General features: G+C 33.7%; 1 protein-coding gene across 11 annotated transcripts in view; it reads right to left on the bottom strand.

Annotated features, from left to right (window-relative positions):
* The window catches only part of ATF7IP (activating transcription factor 7 interacting protein), a 136,294-nt gene that overhangs the window by 83,668 nt on the left and 36,339 nt on the right, over positions 1 to 16,287 (bottom strand). The window contains exon 1 of one of the 11 annotated variants that reach the window (XM_009180264.4): positions 10,299 to 11,952. The exons of 8 other annotated variants lie outside the window; for them this stretch is intronic. The gene's annotated coding sequence lies outside the window, so the exon portion shown is untranslated. Of the gene's footprint in view, positions 1 to 317; positions 1,867 to 1,922; positions 3,764 to 10,298; positions 11,953 to 16,287 lie in introns of those variants that run through there. 2 more of the 11 variants (XM_009180261.4, XM_009180262.4) reach the window with 2 other exon arrangements.

Genomic DNA, 16,287 nt, shown 5'->3' with positions numbered 1-16,287 from the left:
AATATATATAATTTAAGAAAAGTTTATTTTATCAATAAAATTGTCATTAACTTCAGTAATAATAAAGCACTCTAAAAAGAATTACAGAATAACTACCATCCATACCCACAAGGGAGCACACTACAGCCATTTACCGGATCTTATGGGTTCTAAACATAATAAAAAACAGACAAAGCAATAAGGAAGTAGCATGAACAATTAGTTCAAACTAGTTCAGCCATATCTGTACCAACCAATCAGCAGTCTGCTTTTAGAAATGTATTTTGCATTAGCAAAGCATATTTAAGAAAGATACACATTAAAGAAGGGTGTGTTACCTGCAAACAAGTTTCCATGGCTGTAATACCACAGCAAAACACTTCCAAGGATCATTTTAGTACTGTCACCTAGAACTAAGATGCCATTCATAAAACTATTCTATAAAATAAATTTAGTATTTTAGGTAGCAACTCAAATCAGAAAACTTTCACATGACTGTAATTCATTTTCACAGAAAAAGCATTGGTATTTTACGGCAGAAGATGTCTGCCATGTCTAAAAGTAACTGCAAAACATGATGAACTAGTTTCTCCTGAAAGTATTTTTTTCATAAGGAAGAGAGTCAAAATAATGTTAAGTCTCTGTATATTCAAGAACTCTGGGAAAATACTATCACTAATAAAATCTTTTCCACAGGAATTTATATTTAAATAACCAGAGAAGGGTTAAGTCTCTCTGGCTTGGAAATTTTTTTTTTCAAATTTTTGGTAAATTATTTTAAAAATATTTTTAAGGAAAGCCCAACGAGCTTCTTCTTTAAATGAAAACATTACTCTCTTCTCTGCTTCATCCCCCTCCACCCACTTCTTTCTAGCAAGAGATCATAGCAATGAAACAACAAAGGGAAGCTGTTATGTCTTAGCCTACAATCTGCCTGCTCAAAAAGCTCAAGAATTTAAATGGCTGTTCAAGAGCCGTTCACAAACTCAGCCAATCAGCAGCCAGCATTCTGATTCCTGCCCAGCAACAGGAGACAGACAATAAGGTCAGAAAAACATAGTTAAACAAAAGCTGTATCTGTAATACTTAAGTGTGGTTCTTTGTTTGAAATAAAGAATCTAGAACACAGTTTACATAAAACCCTAAATCCATGTAACATGCATTAAATATACCACACACATAAATGAATAAGATTTACATCTTTTATGCTATTTGCTTTAATAAATATCCATGAACATTTCCAGAAATATACATTAATATAAATTAATTTCCTACCTGAGGAATATGTCAAACATGGACAATATACATAAGAACATACTTTTCTATACAATGAAAAATTCAAATGTAAATTTCTTTTTAAAAATTCCATAGACCATATATACAGTATATATAAATCTAGTAAAACCTTAAATCCAGACAAGAAAAAAAAAAATTTTCATACCCATCTACCACTATTGTTGCAGATTTCCGATTCCAAAAATTAATAGTATTCTGGACCCAAAGGATTACTAGGGATAGTATTATGAAGTGTTGTGCTGTCTACTGCACTGAACTGACTTAGTTTAATTCATCTAATGAAATCTAAATGTCTGATGCTGGACAACCTATATTAAGTGGTAAAAGTACAATTACTACATCCTTTTCTCCTTAACTGCCTTTCGCAGCGTTACAAAAGGTTATATGAGATGTCTTTTCAAAGCTTTATTATAAAACAAGTGTGGATTACAAAGTAAATATTCATGAAAATAAAAGACATTTTTATTACATTACACCATTCTATAGTTCTTTAAATATTGAATTATAAAATAAAAATGGAAAATTTGTTATCAGAATTTTTTTTCTCAAATTCACTACTTATTAGGTGTTCTTAATAACCAAGTTTTAAAAATAAACCTCATTTCCCCCCTTCCTTACAGATGAACCTTGTAATTTTTCAAACATACCCAAGAGGGAGCTTGCTGCAGCCATACTCTTTAGTTTATATAATCTCCCCACAGGAAAAATATATCAACAGCTGCTTCAATGTTTCAGTCCTGTGAGAGAACTGAAATTCACTGTCTGATTGGCTCAAAGCCGAAATAGTCTAAAACCAATCAGACATCAGTGTCACAAACCTTGCCCAGCAACAAGGGAAGCAGATGAGGGCAAGTGCTCTATCAAAAATCCAAAGGATGTGAAAATAAAGGTGAACAATGAACTGGAAACATTAGGAATATTAACTCCAGATGCTCTGTTTGAAAAACAGGTCTATGGTAGGGTTTCTCTGATTAAATAAACTAGGGTCTGTACTGCTTTCCAAGAACAGACTTAACTAAGTACCATGATTGTTAGGTCAAAAAGCATATACAACACATAAACAAAACAAATGCTGTATTAATTCAAAGTAATGAATATTTGATGAAGTATACTTCAAAATAAAATTAAAGCAAAAGCTTAGAAAACATTAAGTGGACATGGCATTTCTATCTTCGACAAAGGCATTTCAATTATATTCATGCTGTTGGCTGAGAGTATAACATTTTTCTGAATGAACATTTCATTCATTTTTCTAGTGAAAATAATTTTAATTCAAGTTTATTTTCATTAAATGGCTGAATTAAATATTAAATATTTAATATTTAACTGATAATTTCTAACCTCTTTAGAAATGCAACTCTGCTATTAGGTTCTTTAAGAATCCCAATCTCAGTTGAAAACTGTATGATTTTATTTTGCATTTCTAAATTTTGCTTGAGAATTTGCAATACTCTTAAAATCATAAAGAATAATGGGTTGCACAATAAATGCTAATAATCTGCTTTACTGCTTATTGTTCATTAAATAGACTAGTGAGTCTGTTCACTCACTTTGATACTTATCTGCTCAAATTTAGTATAAAGATTTTGAAATTTTTATTTTAAATATGACGTCCATCAGTATTTGTAGGAGACTGGTCTCAGGACTTCCCACAGATAAAATCTGACAATGTTCAAGTCCCTTATATAAAGTAGTGTAGTATTTGCATATAACCTATACACATATTGCTGTATACTTTAAATCGTCTTTAAATTACTGACAATATCCAGTATAACATAAAGGCTATGTAAATAGATGTTATCCTGTTGCATTGTTAGCTACTGTTCTCTCAACTAGTATAAAATAACTGTCACTAGCTATCCTGCCGTCTTAAAAAAAAAAAAAACAGTAAGTGGTGAAATCTGTTTATCAAATACTTATAAACTCAGTTGAGTAAGTTATTGAGTGATCATAATATTTGACACGTCCACAAATTAACCCCTCTGCCTGTCACCAACCAAAATGTGGAATGCAATATCCCCAAACTACGTTGTAAAAAATAACCAACCACAAAGGAAATACGGAGTTTGCTTTACCAACAATTCCCTAGACTATGCAGGAGTAAATCATGTTCTTAAAATTTTGGTTACATCAAAGCCAGAATTGTCACTACAATCTAACTTCGTGTTCCATTCAGTGCTATGTTTTCAGAAATTTTGGAACAGTCTATATGATAAAAACATAAGATACCTTAAAATTACTTCTCCAAGTCAATTTTGGGGATCATTGTCTTACAAGGGCAAAATAAAATTAAATGATCTGATCCAACAAATGCCATTTTAGAATACACAGAGCAAATTACACCCCTTTAGAAAATTGGCCAATTTTCCATCAAGGCCCAACTCACTAGCTTGCCAAACTCTATTATCATTATGCAGATAAGGAGTGAAGTTATAGAAGGTCTTGTATTTATCTCCACAGGAATTTAAGAAATCATTTGTCCAGAGCTGGGAGCAGTGGCACATACCTGTAATCTCAGTTACTTCGAAGGCTGAGGCAGTGGACTGCTTGAGCCTGAAGGGTAGAGACCAACCTGGGCAACATAGCAAGACCAGGTTTCATTTAAAAAATAAATAAATAACCAGCAGTAGAAATCATTTGTCCAAACGTACTTTTCACATTTTGCTTGGGTGAAGTAAAACACCCAGAATGAGGTATGAGGAGCTGAAAGATGTAAATCCCTCAAATGCCAGGAAATAGCTCTTACTTTTCTTATTAACCCAACCTAAAGAGAAAAGCTGGACAGCTAACTTTCTGTGTCAGTCACCTTTTACTAGATGATAATGCAGCAACAACAACAAAATTTCACTGGCCAATAACTGTATACTTTTTCATTCTAGGACACCAGGCTGAAGGAACAGCACCCCCTCACCCCATCTAGGCCTTGTGGCAGAGGGAAAAGACCAATATGACAGAGATACACAGTATACAACAGCTTTTAGCAGGGGTGTCCAATCTTTTGGTTTCCCTGGGCCACAATGAAAGAATTGTCTTGGATCACACATAAAATACACTAACGATAGCAGATGAGCTGAAAAAAAAAATTTCATAATGTTTTAAGAAAGTTTACAAATTTGTGTTGGGCTATATTCAAAACAGCCCTGGGCTGTATGCAGCCTGTGGGCCATGGGCAGGACCAGCTTATTTTAAAGCTTTTGCTTAGACATTACTTTCATTCACATTCCTTTGGCTAAAACCAAATTAGTCATTAACGGCATGGGAAGTAAAAATCTCCCAAGGGGAAACACCTCACATCACATGGCAAAAGGTAGGGATATATAATCCTTTTGCTGTAAAAAGGTATAATTATAAAATATCATACAAACTATCACACTAATTTAAAATATACATATTCTAAAAAGCTTGGCATAACAAAAAGACTTCTGAACTAACAAAACTAGGTTCTATTCCATGTTCTAACATTAGTATACACCAGCATAGAATAAATCAATTTAACTCTTTAGAGTTCAGTTTCCTCAACTGTAAAACTGAAGAGGTTAGGCCAGATGCTTGCTAAGTTCCATTCTAGCTCAAGTTTTATGTTATTTTATTAATGTTTAGCTATACTAACACATAAGTTTTCATTATGAAATAAAAATAAAGTGCCCTGTGCAACACAACAGCTTACTCCTCCTTCCTCATCCTTGACTCCTAAATGCCAAGATAAGCATAATCTTGAATTTGAGGTTTATTATTCCCAACCATGCCTTATAAATTCTGCCTTTTATTAACACCTTGAAAAAAACCCATTTTATTTATTACACACTTTGAAAGGAGAAAAAGAAACTGATGCTTATTGAGGAATAATATATGTCAGACACTATAACAAAACATATCCTTTTCTCATTAGTTTATGTGATAATTTACATAATTTCAACTTTACATATCATGTGAATTAATAAATCAATAACTATGCTACTATCCATAATTACACAGATAGTAATTTTAACTTAGTAAGGTAAAGCAGACACCCAATTCAGTACCAAGTTGTTTTCTTCAGCACAGGAACCCTTCTTATGCATTTCATCATTTAAGTTTGGGTACCATTTTAATAAAATGTTGAACAATCACCTACATGGTATCTTCCACAATTGTCTTCTTTATCTCTTTGAAAATGGAGATGTCATTTAAGATCATTGGTAAAACCTATCTACTCAGTAAATGAGACCTGAGAGTAGACTCCCTCCCCAGTTTCACCAGCCTGCTGACTACTTCATGTATTAGATACAAGAGTATTACCAGCAGCTTTCTAAGTATTAAATTATCTCATCCTTAATTTAACATAGCAATTAAGAGCAGAATTCACTCAACAAACTTAGAAGAGGATTTCCTCAACCTGATAAAGGGCACCAAGGAAAAACCCACAGCTATCATACTTAATGGTCAAAGACTGAAATTTTTCACCCTAAGATCAGAACAAGAAAAGTTATCTGCCCTCACCATTTCTAGTCAGCATTGCACTAGAAGTTCTAGCCAGGAGAATTAGGCAAGAAATGAAATAAAAGTCAAACAACTTTTTGTTTGTTTGTTTGTTTTTTGAGACATGGTCTCTCTCTGTCACTCAGGCTGGAGTGCACTGGCACGATCTCAGATCACTGTAGCCTCTGCCTCCCGGGTTCAAGTGATTCTCATGCCTCAGCCTCCTGAGTAGCTGGAATTACAGGCGTGAACCACCAAGCCTGGCTAATTTTCGTATTTTTAGTAGAGACGGAGTTTCACCATGTTGGCTGGTGGTCTCAAACTGCCAAGCTCAGGTGATCCACCTGCCTCGGCCACCCAAAGTGTTGGGATTACAGGCATGAGCCACCAAACCCAGCCAAAAGTCATACAACTTTAAAAAAAAGAAAGAACTATTTTTATTTACAGATAATAAAATATCATATATAGAAAATAGTAAGAAATCAACTAAAAATTTTATTAGAACTAATAAGAGTTTAACAAAGTTGACTATAAGATTAATATATAAAAATCTATTGCATTTCCATACCCTTGAAACAAATGATCCAAAAATAAAACAATTCCATTTACAGTAATATCGAAAATTATTTTGCCAAAAGTACAAAACTTAACATTCTGAAAACTATAAAATACTGTTGAAGAAATTAAAGACATAAATAAATAAAAGACATTTCATACTCATGAATCGAAAGACTCATATCCTTAAGATGTCAACACTCTTCAAATTAAAGCTACAGGTTTAAGACAATCTCTATCAAAATCCTAGCTATTTTCTTTGCAGACACTGATAAGCTGATCCTAAATTTAATATGAAAATGCAAAGGTCCCAGAACAACCAAAACAATCTTGAAGAAGAAAAATAAACTTGGAGAACTCATACTTTGCATTTTCAAAAGTTATTACAAAGCTACAGTAACCTAGACAGTGTGGCACTACTAGCAAAATGACAGGTATATCCTTAGGATATATTTTGGAACAGAAATAAACCCTCACTTTTACAGTAAATTGTCTTAGACAAGGGTTACAAGACCATTCAATGGGGAAAGAATAGTATTTTAAACAAAGAGTGTTGGAAAAACTGGATAGTCACATGCAAAAGAATGAAGTTGGACTCCTATTTCTTGCCATATACAAAAATTAATTCCTATAAATGAAAGACCTAAATTTAAGAGCTAAAACTAAAATCTTAGAAGGAAACACAGACATAAATCTTCATAAATTTGGAACAGGCAATGGTTTCTTAGATATGACCCAAAGAGAAGAAGCAACAAAAGAAGAAGGAAAAAAAAAAACAGTGTAACTGAACTTCATCACAATTAAAATTGTTCGTGCTGCAAAGGAAACCACTAAGAAAGTAAAAAGACAATTCACACAATGGACGAAAATATTTACAAACCATATACCCAATACGAGACTTGTATCTTGAATATATAAAAACTGTTACAATTCAATAATAAAACACCAAATAACTCCATTTTAAAATGAGTAAAGGACATAATAGGCATTTCCACAAAAAGGCTTTTTTTTTTCTTTTTCTGTTTTTTAAAAAAATTATTATTATACTTTAAGTTCTGGGGTACATGTGCAGAATGTGCAGTTTTGTTACATAGGTATGCAAGTGCCATGGTGGTTTGCTGCACCCATCAACCCGTCACTTACATTAGATTTTTCCCCTAAAGCTATGGTTTTTATAAGTCAATAATTCATAGGCAGTAAACGTCATTAGTCATCAGTGAAATGCAAGTCAAAACCACAATGAGATAACACCTCACACACACCAGGACAGCTATAATCAACAAGAATAATGAGTACTGGTAAGGATATGGATAAATTGGAGCCTTCATACAATGCTGGTGGGATTGCAAAAAGGCACAGCTGCTTTGGAAAACAGGCAGTTCCATACTATGTGAAACACAGAGTTGTCATACGACCCAGCAATTCCATTCCTAGGTAAATACCCAAGAGAAATGAAAACATATGTCCACACAAAAACTTGTACACGAATGCTCTATAGAAGCACTACGCATAATGGCCCAAAACTGGAAACAACCTAAATGCCCTGTGCCTAATGAATGGATAAATAAAATGTGGTATATCTATATGATGGAATATCATTCAGCCATAAAGGGAATGAAGTACTGAACATGCTACTACATGTGTAAACTTTGAAAACATGCTGAGTAAGAGAAGCCAATCACAAAAGGCCACATACTGAATAATTCCATTTACAGTATTCCCCGCTTGTCCACAGAAGATACATTCCCAAACACCCAGTGAATGCCTGAAACCGGATAGTACTGAAACTTATATATACTGTGTTTTTTCCTATACATATAAGACATTTAACTTATAAATTAGGCACAGTAAGAGACTGACAATAACAATAAAGTAGAACAATTATAACAATACACTGCTCGTTTCACAAAAGTATAAGATAGTTCTTACTAAAGATCTTAGCAACCTCAGCATACGATTCTTTTTCTTTCCTTTATTAAGTCAAAAACTTTAACCTTTTCCCTTAAAGGAAGCACTTTACAGTTTCTCTTTGGCATATCCAAATTGCCAGCATCACTACTCTTGCATGTTGAGGCTGTTATTAAGTAAAATAAGGGTGACTTTATGGCAAACATTGTGATATCAGCACAAATCTAATAACCCAGACATCTCCTAAATGACTAATGGGTGGGTAGCCTCTACAGTATAGACACGCTGAACATACTGGACAAAGGGATGGTTCGTATCCTAGGTAGGACAGAGGAGAATGGCATGAGATTTCATCATACTACTTAGAACGGTGTCAAATTTAAAACTTATGAATTATTTATTTCTGAAATTTTCCACTTAATATTACCCACAGTTGACTACAGAGAGCTAAAACCACAGAAAACAAAACTGTGGAGAAGAGGGTACTACTGTATATGAAATGTCCAGAATAGGCAAAGCTATACAGACAGAAAGTGGCTTACCAATTGCCTAGGGCTGGAGGGCCTGGGAGGAAATGAGGGTTGGTTGCTAAAGGGTACAGGATTTCTTTATAGGGTAATAAAAATGTTCAAACATTGATTGTGGTGATTACACGACTGTGAATATGCTGAAAACCACTGAATTATACACTTAAACAGGTGAATTTTATGACATGTGAATTGTATCTCAATAAACTTGATATTTAAAAAAAAGAATAGCAGAACTTCAGTCAAGTGTTTTTCATTTATTTTTAACCTAAACCCCTTTACTGGGTCACACTTCCAACATGGACAGAACAACTATACCAAGAGAACCGAGTGTTGGTTTATACTTTAGAGCATTCACATTTTTAAGCCAACAAGTGTATCTGTAATTATATTGATGGTGAAAGGCAGTATGTGTAAAATAGCCGCAGCCTTGTTCTCTTATGTGCTCATCTTGGATGAGGTCATTACTCTTTTTCCCTGTCCTTAAATGGTACGTAATTCTACAGTATGCTCATCTTGCAGGATTGCAGTAATGGGCATAAAATACCCATGCAAGATATTTAAAAACAAAAAAGAAAGCAGTACTAAGCATGACACAGGTGACCCCTCCAGGAGCAAGTATTAATAAAGTCTTCTACACATAGAAAATGCAATTAACTATCTTTTACCAAAAAGACTAGACAGTCTTAAGTGAAACAAAAACATTATCTTTTATTATAAAATGGTACTATAACCAAAAGGCCTTATATGTAATTAATGATGATAAATGTTTTTAAATGAGGTATACTTCTTGAACTTTCTGATGTTACATATGACTTTGTCACACTTTATCAATATTGTTTTTATTCATATGGCGTGTTTTGTCACCATTCTCTGTATTTGCCAATGCTCTAAAGGTATCCTTTAAGACATTTTTATTATAAATGGACTCTAATACTACATTTGTGTATTGTTTAATGGAACACTTTGACATTTTTTACCAAGTATCCAGTATAAAATTACTGCTTCTTTCAAATTTTAATCTCTGTCAAATCTCAGGAAAAGTTAATATATTTTAAGTGTCCAAAGCTTTGATATTAGAAAACATCTTAAATATGCTGATATCATGATGATGTGCCTCTGAGGTCATTTCACAAAAGAACAAAAAAATGAAGTATTCTAGTATAATATTAGTGAACTACATAGTGTTGAGCACATAGAATACAGGTAAGTACTGGCTAAAAGAATGATGCGCTATATACACATAACTGACATCTAAAATAATTCCTACATGAAAAAAACTATTATTTTAGAAAGCAAAGACAATAATCTAGAACATTTTAACAGACTTCTAAACTAGCATGCTGGCATGTTTATATACAAAAATTAATAAAATATACCCACTTATAAGTTGCCTAATAGAGGCAAAACAGAGCAGCATTAAAATCAAATACACAAGAGAGGCATTTTTCAGCCTTTTATAAAGCTTGCTTAGTTAGATTTCCCATTTCAAAAATAAAATGCCCCTTCAAAGGAAATCTACCTTTGCTTCTTACTACGTATTGATGAAAACCCTCTTTAAAATAAAAAACATACCCCAAAGGGAGCCCCCTGCAGCCATCTTATCAGTTCTTTCACAGCAACAGAAACTGAAATACAATTTGCATAGTCACTGTGGTTGGCTAATAAAAGCAGCATCATGTAACCAATCAGGAAGATAGAAATTAGACAGCCATAAGAGAAGAAATTTTAAATCTGCCTGGCAACAGTCTAAAAATAGAAACAATATGCTAGCAGGAATCTTAGAATAGATGCGAATATAAAAGCAAAACTTCCAGCAAAAACACTCTATTTTCTTGGAAAAAAATATGTGCCTTGCATTTCATCACCTAAAATATTAACTTGACACCTTTACTTATTAGGTGCCAATTAAAGAAATGAATGTTAAGCTAAATAAATGGGCCACTTTCAAGAAACATGCCATTGTCCATATATATTTGTGGGGGTGTGTGTGTGTGCAAGCGCACATCAATACCTATATATTTAAGTGTTTTTCTATTTACAGAAGAATCATAAAACACTTGAATCACAGTCCTAATATATTAAAGGTTCTCTAAAATCTCAAATTCTAAACAGTACTGCAATTTTCCTAGCACTTTTTTTCTATAATTTTATGAGTCGATGAGATTTGTTGGTTTAAAAAAACCGTTTAATATGTATTAAAAATACAAAGCTTACATAACTTACCAAAGCAGACTTCAAAATAAGGTAGGAAGTATGCCTTATACATTTTTTAACACAAACTTCTTTCCACAAACAGTAGTGTCTTATACACAGTAGGCATTCAATAATTATTTTCTCAATTAAGTTAAAATAATTTCTATCAGTTAGAAAAACAAATTATCTTATGATTGTGTCAAGTAAAAGTTAAACATGCACATAAATAATCTGTACAGCACTATTTTTGATTTTTTAATTTTACCTAAAGTGTAGTAAAGTTGACAATACTTGAAATTTCTTACTCCTTTACCCAGATAACAGAATGCATTTTATCATTCTACCTTTCCAACCTAATAATGCTTAATAGGCATATCTCTCTGTACAGTACAAATTTATTATGGAGTGGATTTTAATTCCTAAACATAGCAAACAATGTATAGTCTAATATAACATCATGAAGAGGATCACAGATCAGTACGAAATAACCAAATCAAACCAAAAAATAAATAGATAAATAAGAAAGAGAAAACAAAAAGAAAAAAAAAACCAACCTTTTAATTTTAAGAATTTAAATTACAGTTGCTGAAACGAATGGCTGGTTTGACAGCCAAGTCATGTTAAAACCAATGCTATTTATTAAAGTACTTGTTCTATGCATTTCTTGTATCAAACTAACCAGTAGTGGGTTTTGATGAAATGACTAATTTTTAAAGGTTTTCTTTGGTCACTACTTGTTATCCAAAATGCAAAGTGAATTCATATACTTGACACTATGAAACCCTTAAACACTTAATATAAAAATTATATGTAGAGAACTTACTTTAATCATGAAATAAAGATTAGAAACAATGCCTTTAAAACATATAAGAACACATAACCATTTTAAGTAACAAAAAGCTCCAGTGGAGAAAGGGTAAAAATTATACGAATAATCCACTGACTGATGCTCTTTTTAACCAAATATTTAACAGTAGTTAGATTTTAAAATGAAATTTAACCAAGTTTTTAAAAACATTGGCCAGGCGCGGTGGCTCACGCCTGTAATCCTAGCACTTTGTGAGGCTGAGGTGGGTGGGTCATGATGTCAGGAGTTCAAGACCAGCCTGGCCAAGATGATGAAACCCCATTCCTACTAAAAATACAAAAAGTTAGCCGGGCGTGGTGGCAGTGAGTTGAGATCACACTACTGCACTACAGCCTGGGCGAAAGAGCGAGATTCCATCTCAGAAACAAAACTGTTATTTTAAACACTGGTCTATATGAAAAGTAGCTTAGTTTATTTTACTTATTTTTTTTAAATGTTACATTCATATGCAACAGATATCCAAAATTTAACCACAATTATATTTATATCTAAAATATCTTAAAATAGATCTTAACTTATACTATTATCCTCATTGCAAGGAAAGCAATATGAATAAACCTGAGTCACAATTAGTGAAAGAGTGTATCACAAACATATCAGATTTTGTTAATAAAGCACTACAGGCCAGGCACGGTGGCTCTCGCCTGTAATCCCAGCACTTTGGGAGGCTCAGGCAGGTGGATCACTTGAGGTTGGGAGTTCGACACCAGCTGGCCAACATGGCGAAACTCCAACTCTACTAAAAGTACAGCAATTAGCCAGGCATGGCACAAACATCTGTAGTCTCAGCTACTCAGGAGGCTGAGGCAGGAGAATCGCTTGAACCCAGGAGGCTGAGGTTGAAGTGAGCTGACATCACGCCACTGCACTCCACCTCGGTAACGAAGCGAGACTCTGTCTCAAAAACTAAAAAAAAAAAAAAGCACTACAAGTGAGAACATTTAATAATCCCACATATCAAATATCACTTTAATTATGTCTTGGTATTTCATATTTTCTTTATTAGTTTTAATACTTTTAAAATAATTTTTGCTTATACTGGCCAGTTCTGTTTCAAGAAAAGCAAGAAGGCATCATGCTTGCAAAACTTTATTCAAAGCAGTTACACATCACATACCAATCCAAATCTGAGGGAAACTGAATAATCAAGGTACCTTAGAACAATTAGTATAGCAACTAAAATGCCTTAGAATAGTTTAGAGAGTTCCAGGAACTTCACCCTGGATCTCTATCTTATTTCTAGTCTCTTCCCCCTGCCCTACTAAAAACCCACAGGAGTTTAAAGTGGCAGCTGAGATGTCTGGGTGCAGTGGCTCACGCCTATAGGTGGGAAGACTGCTTGAGGCCAGCAGTTCAAGATGAGCCTGGACAACATAGTAAGACCCTGTCTCAACAAAAAAATTTTTTTAATTAGCAGGGTGTGGTGGTGCACAGCTGTGGTCCCAGCTACTTAGGAGGCTGAGGTGGGAGGATCACTTGAGTCTGAGAGGTCAAGGTCATAGTGAGCCATGATTGTGCCACTGCACTTCAGCCTGGGCCACAGAGTGAGATCCTGTCACTTAAAAAAAAAAAAAAAAAAAAAAAGGTGAAAGAAAAAAGACTCTTAATCCTCTTCCATATTATGGAAGAAATTCAAATTCCTCTTTGTACCAACTATTTATCTTCTATAGCAGAGCATACTGCTGGTTATCCCTCCTTGTAGATCTAATTAAAATTATTTTTTATCGCAACTTTTCCAGCCAATTCTATTTATAATTCTACATCTTCCTTCAGTTAAACCTTTCAAAGAAACTTACACTTTTGATAGCAAGATCTCTGCTACTGGGCATACAACAAAGAATGAACCAGTACCTCCACTGGCGGCAAAAGAAAAAATTACATTACCACTCTAAATTTTTCCTAGCAACAATGCCTAAGAATACAATCTACTTGTTTCTCACAAATGTCTGCAATCGACTTAGTTTCATAGGATGGGCTGTTAAAAACTATTAACAAAAGTTTAATATATTTTAAGGAAGCACGGAGTTCTTTATCCAAAACCAAGAACTGCCACTTAGTTTCATCTTTTAGAACCTGAAAAAAATCTGTAGAGTTCTGACCAAAAATTCTATACTATGGAAACTCTCTTAACCTCCTAATCATCGTATCAAATAAGCCAGTGTTCTCCATCCATTCTACAAATATACTCACTGATACCTATGGTCCTCTGCTCTCAACTAAACCTGTTCCTATAAATTGTGTTTGTTACTAAACTTAGTTGTACATTTTTAAATAAATTACAGAATTCAATTAAATTTTGTGTAAACTGATGAAATATAAGTGCAAAAAAAAGAGAGTTGTGAAGTATGTAACAGTAAGAGAGACCAATGCAAAAAACACACACACATACACACACCAGGGTGTGATAGATCTTAGGCAAATCATTTAACATCGTTAGGTCTATAGCTTTCCATGTGAAATTAAGGAAATTAAATTAGAAGACCTTAAAGAATCTTTCAGGTTTTTTGCTGATAACATTTTAATAAAGTGTACTTTAAAATGTACTGTTTAAGCAATAATAAAGATAGGTTGATTTACTCATGTATTCAATATTCATCAAATGCCTATGTGGTCATGATTATAGGACAATCTTTAAGCCACTCTAAAGAAATGATGTGATGAAAAGTACAAGAACATAATCTAATAAAGTGTTCCTGTATGTAGATTTTAACATAAATGTGGAAGAGAAATATAGCAGTAATACAATGTATGGATATTGTTCTACATGTATGACCATGAAAATTAGGAGAAGTTCTGTTCTCTAGTGTCTATGAACTGCCATGTCTCCATTATAGACTGTTTAGTCTTGGGGGGGGGGAAAAAAAAGCTTCCAAATGTGTAATTACAAAGATGCCCATATTGTCTTCCTGATAGGGTTAGTATTACCAATGTTTATAAGCCAGATTTCTGAAAACTGACTCTGCATTTAAAAAAAAAAAAAAAAATCACTCAAATTCAAGTGAGATGGGGAAAAAAAAAGAGTATGCCTTTCTTTCCAATCTCAATTTCAATTGCACTTCTGCTTATAACCCTATTTATAATTCAGTTATAGCCACAAGACTTCACAAGTAGTTGCTAAGCAACAGCAGCATGCTGAGTTCAGGGCTATTGGAAATCTGGCTCTCTGCCACATGAAAATATTTAACTGAGCCTAGAGCCTCCAGAATTAAAAAAAAATTTTAAAGGAGGAAGAGGAGAGAGAGAAGTGGGGGAGAAAAATTCCAAGGAAATTCAGTGATAAATGCAGTAAGCCACCAAGTACATACAACTAAGCTCTTTTTGAGGGTTCACAAATGCAGATCTAGGACCTTATTTTGGCATTTCCAAATACCATATTTCTCTTCTAAATTTTTAATCATCTTTTCTACTGTTGACATAAACAGTCTGAAGCCATTTGACTGGTAAACAGAAAAAAGTTCGATCAGCCACCTCACTGTTAACAGCACAACAATCAATTCAATAAATATACTGTGCAAAGAACAGTGTTGAGAGAGACTAGAAGAGCAGTTTGTGAGGCCTAACTGTGACTATGTCAGATCATTAAAGCCAGGAGGCAAGAAACTACATATTTTCTTCGAATTCTTGTATCCCCATATTCCTGGTTAACTACTAAAAGATGATATTAACGTCTCTATCCTAAACTGCACTGTTTTTCCATTTTAAATACCTTTAATAATTTTTAAAGCATAGTAGGAAATTTACTGACAATATAAAAATGGTAAACAAAAATTAACTCTTTCTTTATAGAAATTGAAAAGACACTAATATTTCAACACTCATTCACTGATAAAAATTAAAATTAAGCACTGATAAAAATAAAAATTAAGAACATAAAAATCATTCCTTAAGCTGATAAAGATCACTTCAAACTAACAAGAAATTCCATAGTAATACACCACAGATATTTCTCTTCAACACAAAAAACACCATAGTAATAAAACACCACAGACATTTCTCTTAAACACAAAAACAAAGGATATGACACTATATTCAATATGTTGTGAAAATCCTGAGCAAAACAGTAAAAGCTCAAACAGGAGTCAAAAGATACAACGAAGAAAACATTCAGGCCAGGTGCTGTGGCTCGTGAATGTAATCCTAGCACTCTGGAAGGGTGAGGTGGGTGGATCACCTAAGCTTGGAAGTTCAAGACCAGCCTGGACAACGTGGGGAAACCCTATCTCAACTAAAAATACAAAACATTAGCCAGGCACGATAAAATCCCAGCTATTCAGAAAGCAGAGGCAGAAGAACCGCTTGAACCCAGGCAGAGGTTGCAGTGAGCCGACACCGCGCCACTTCACTTCAGCCAGGGTGACAGAGGGAGAATGTCTCAAAAAAAAAAAAAAAAAAAATCAGAATGGCAAGAAAAAGGTATCTAGAAACACTTACATGACATGTTAGAGCCGTCTTATGAAATGTTAGAGCTAAGACTCAACGTAAAAAAAAAACTCAATTCTT

The sequence above is a fragment of the Papio anubis genome, chromosome 9 (assembly GCF_008728515.1).
Source record: "Papio anubis isolate 15944 chromosome 9, Panubis1.0, whole genome shotgun sequence".
Lineage (NCBI taxonomy): Eukaryota > Metazoa > Chordata > Mammalia > Primates > Cercopithecidae > Papio > Papio anubis.
The sequence above is the reverse complement of the archived record's forward strand: the minus strand, read 5'-3'. Positions and strand labels throughout refer to the sequence as shown.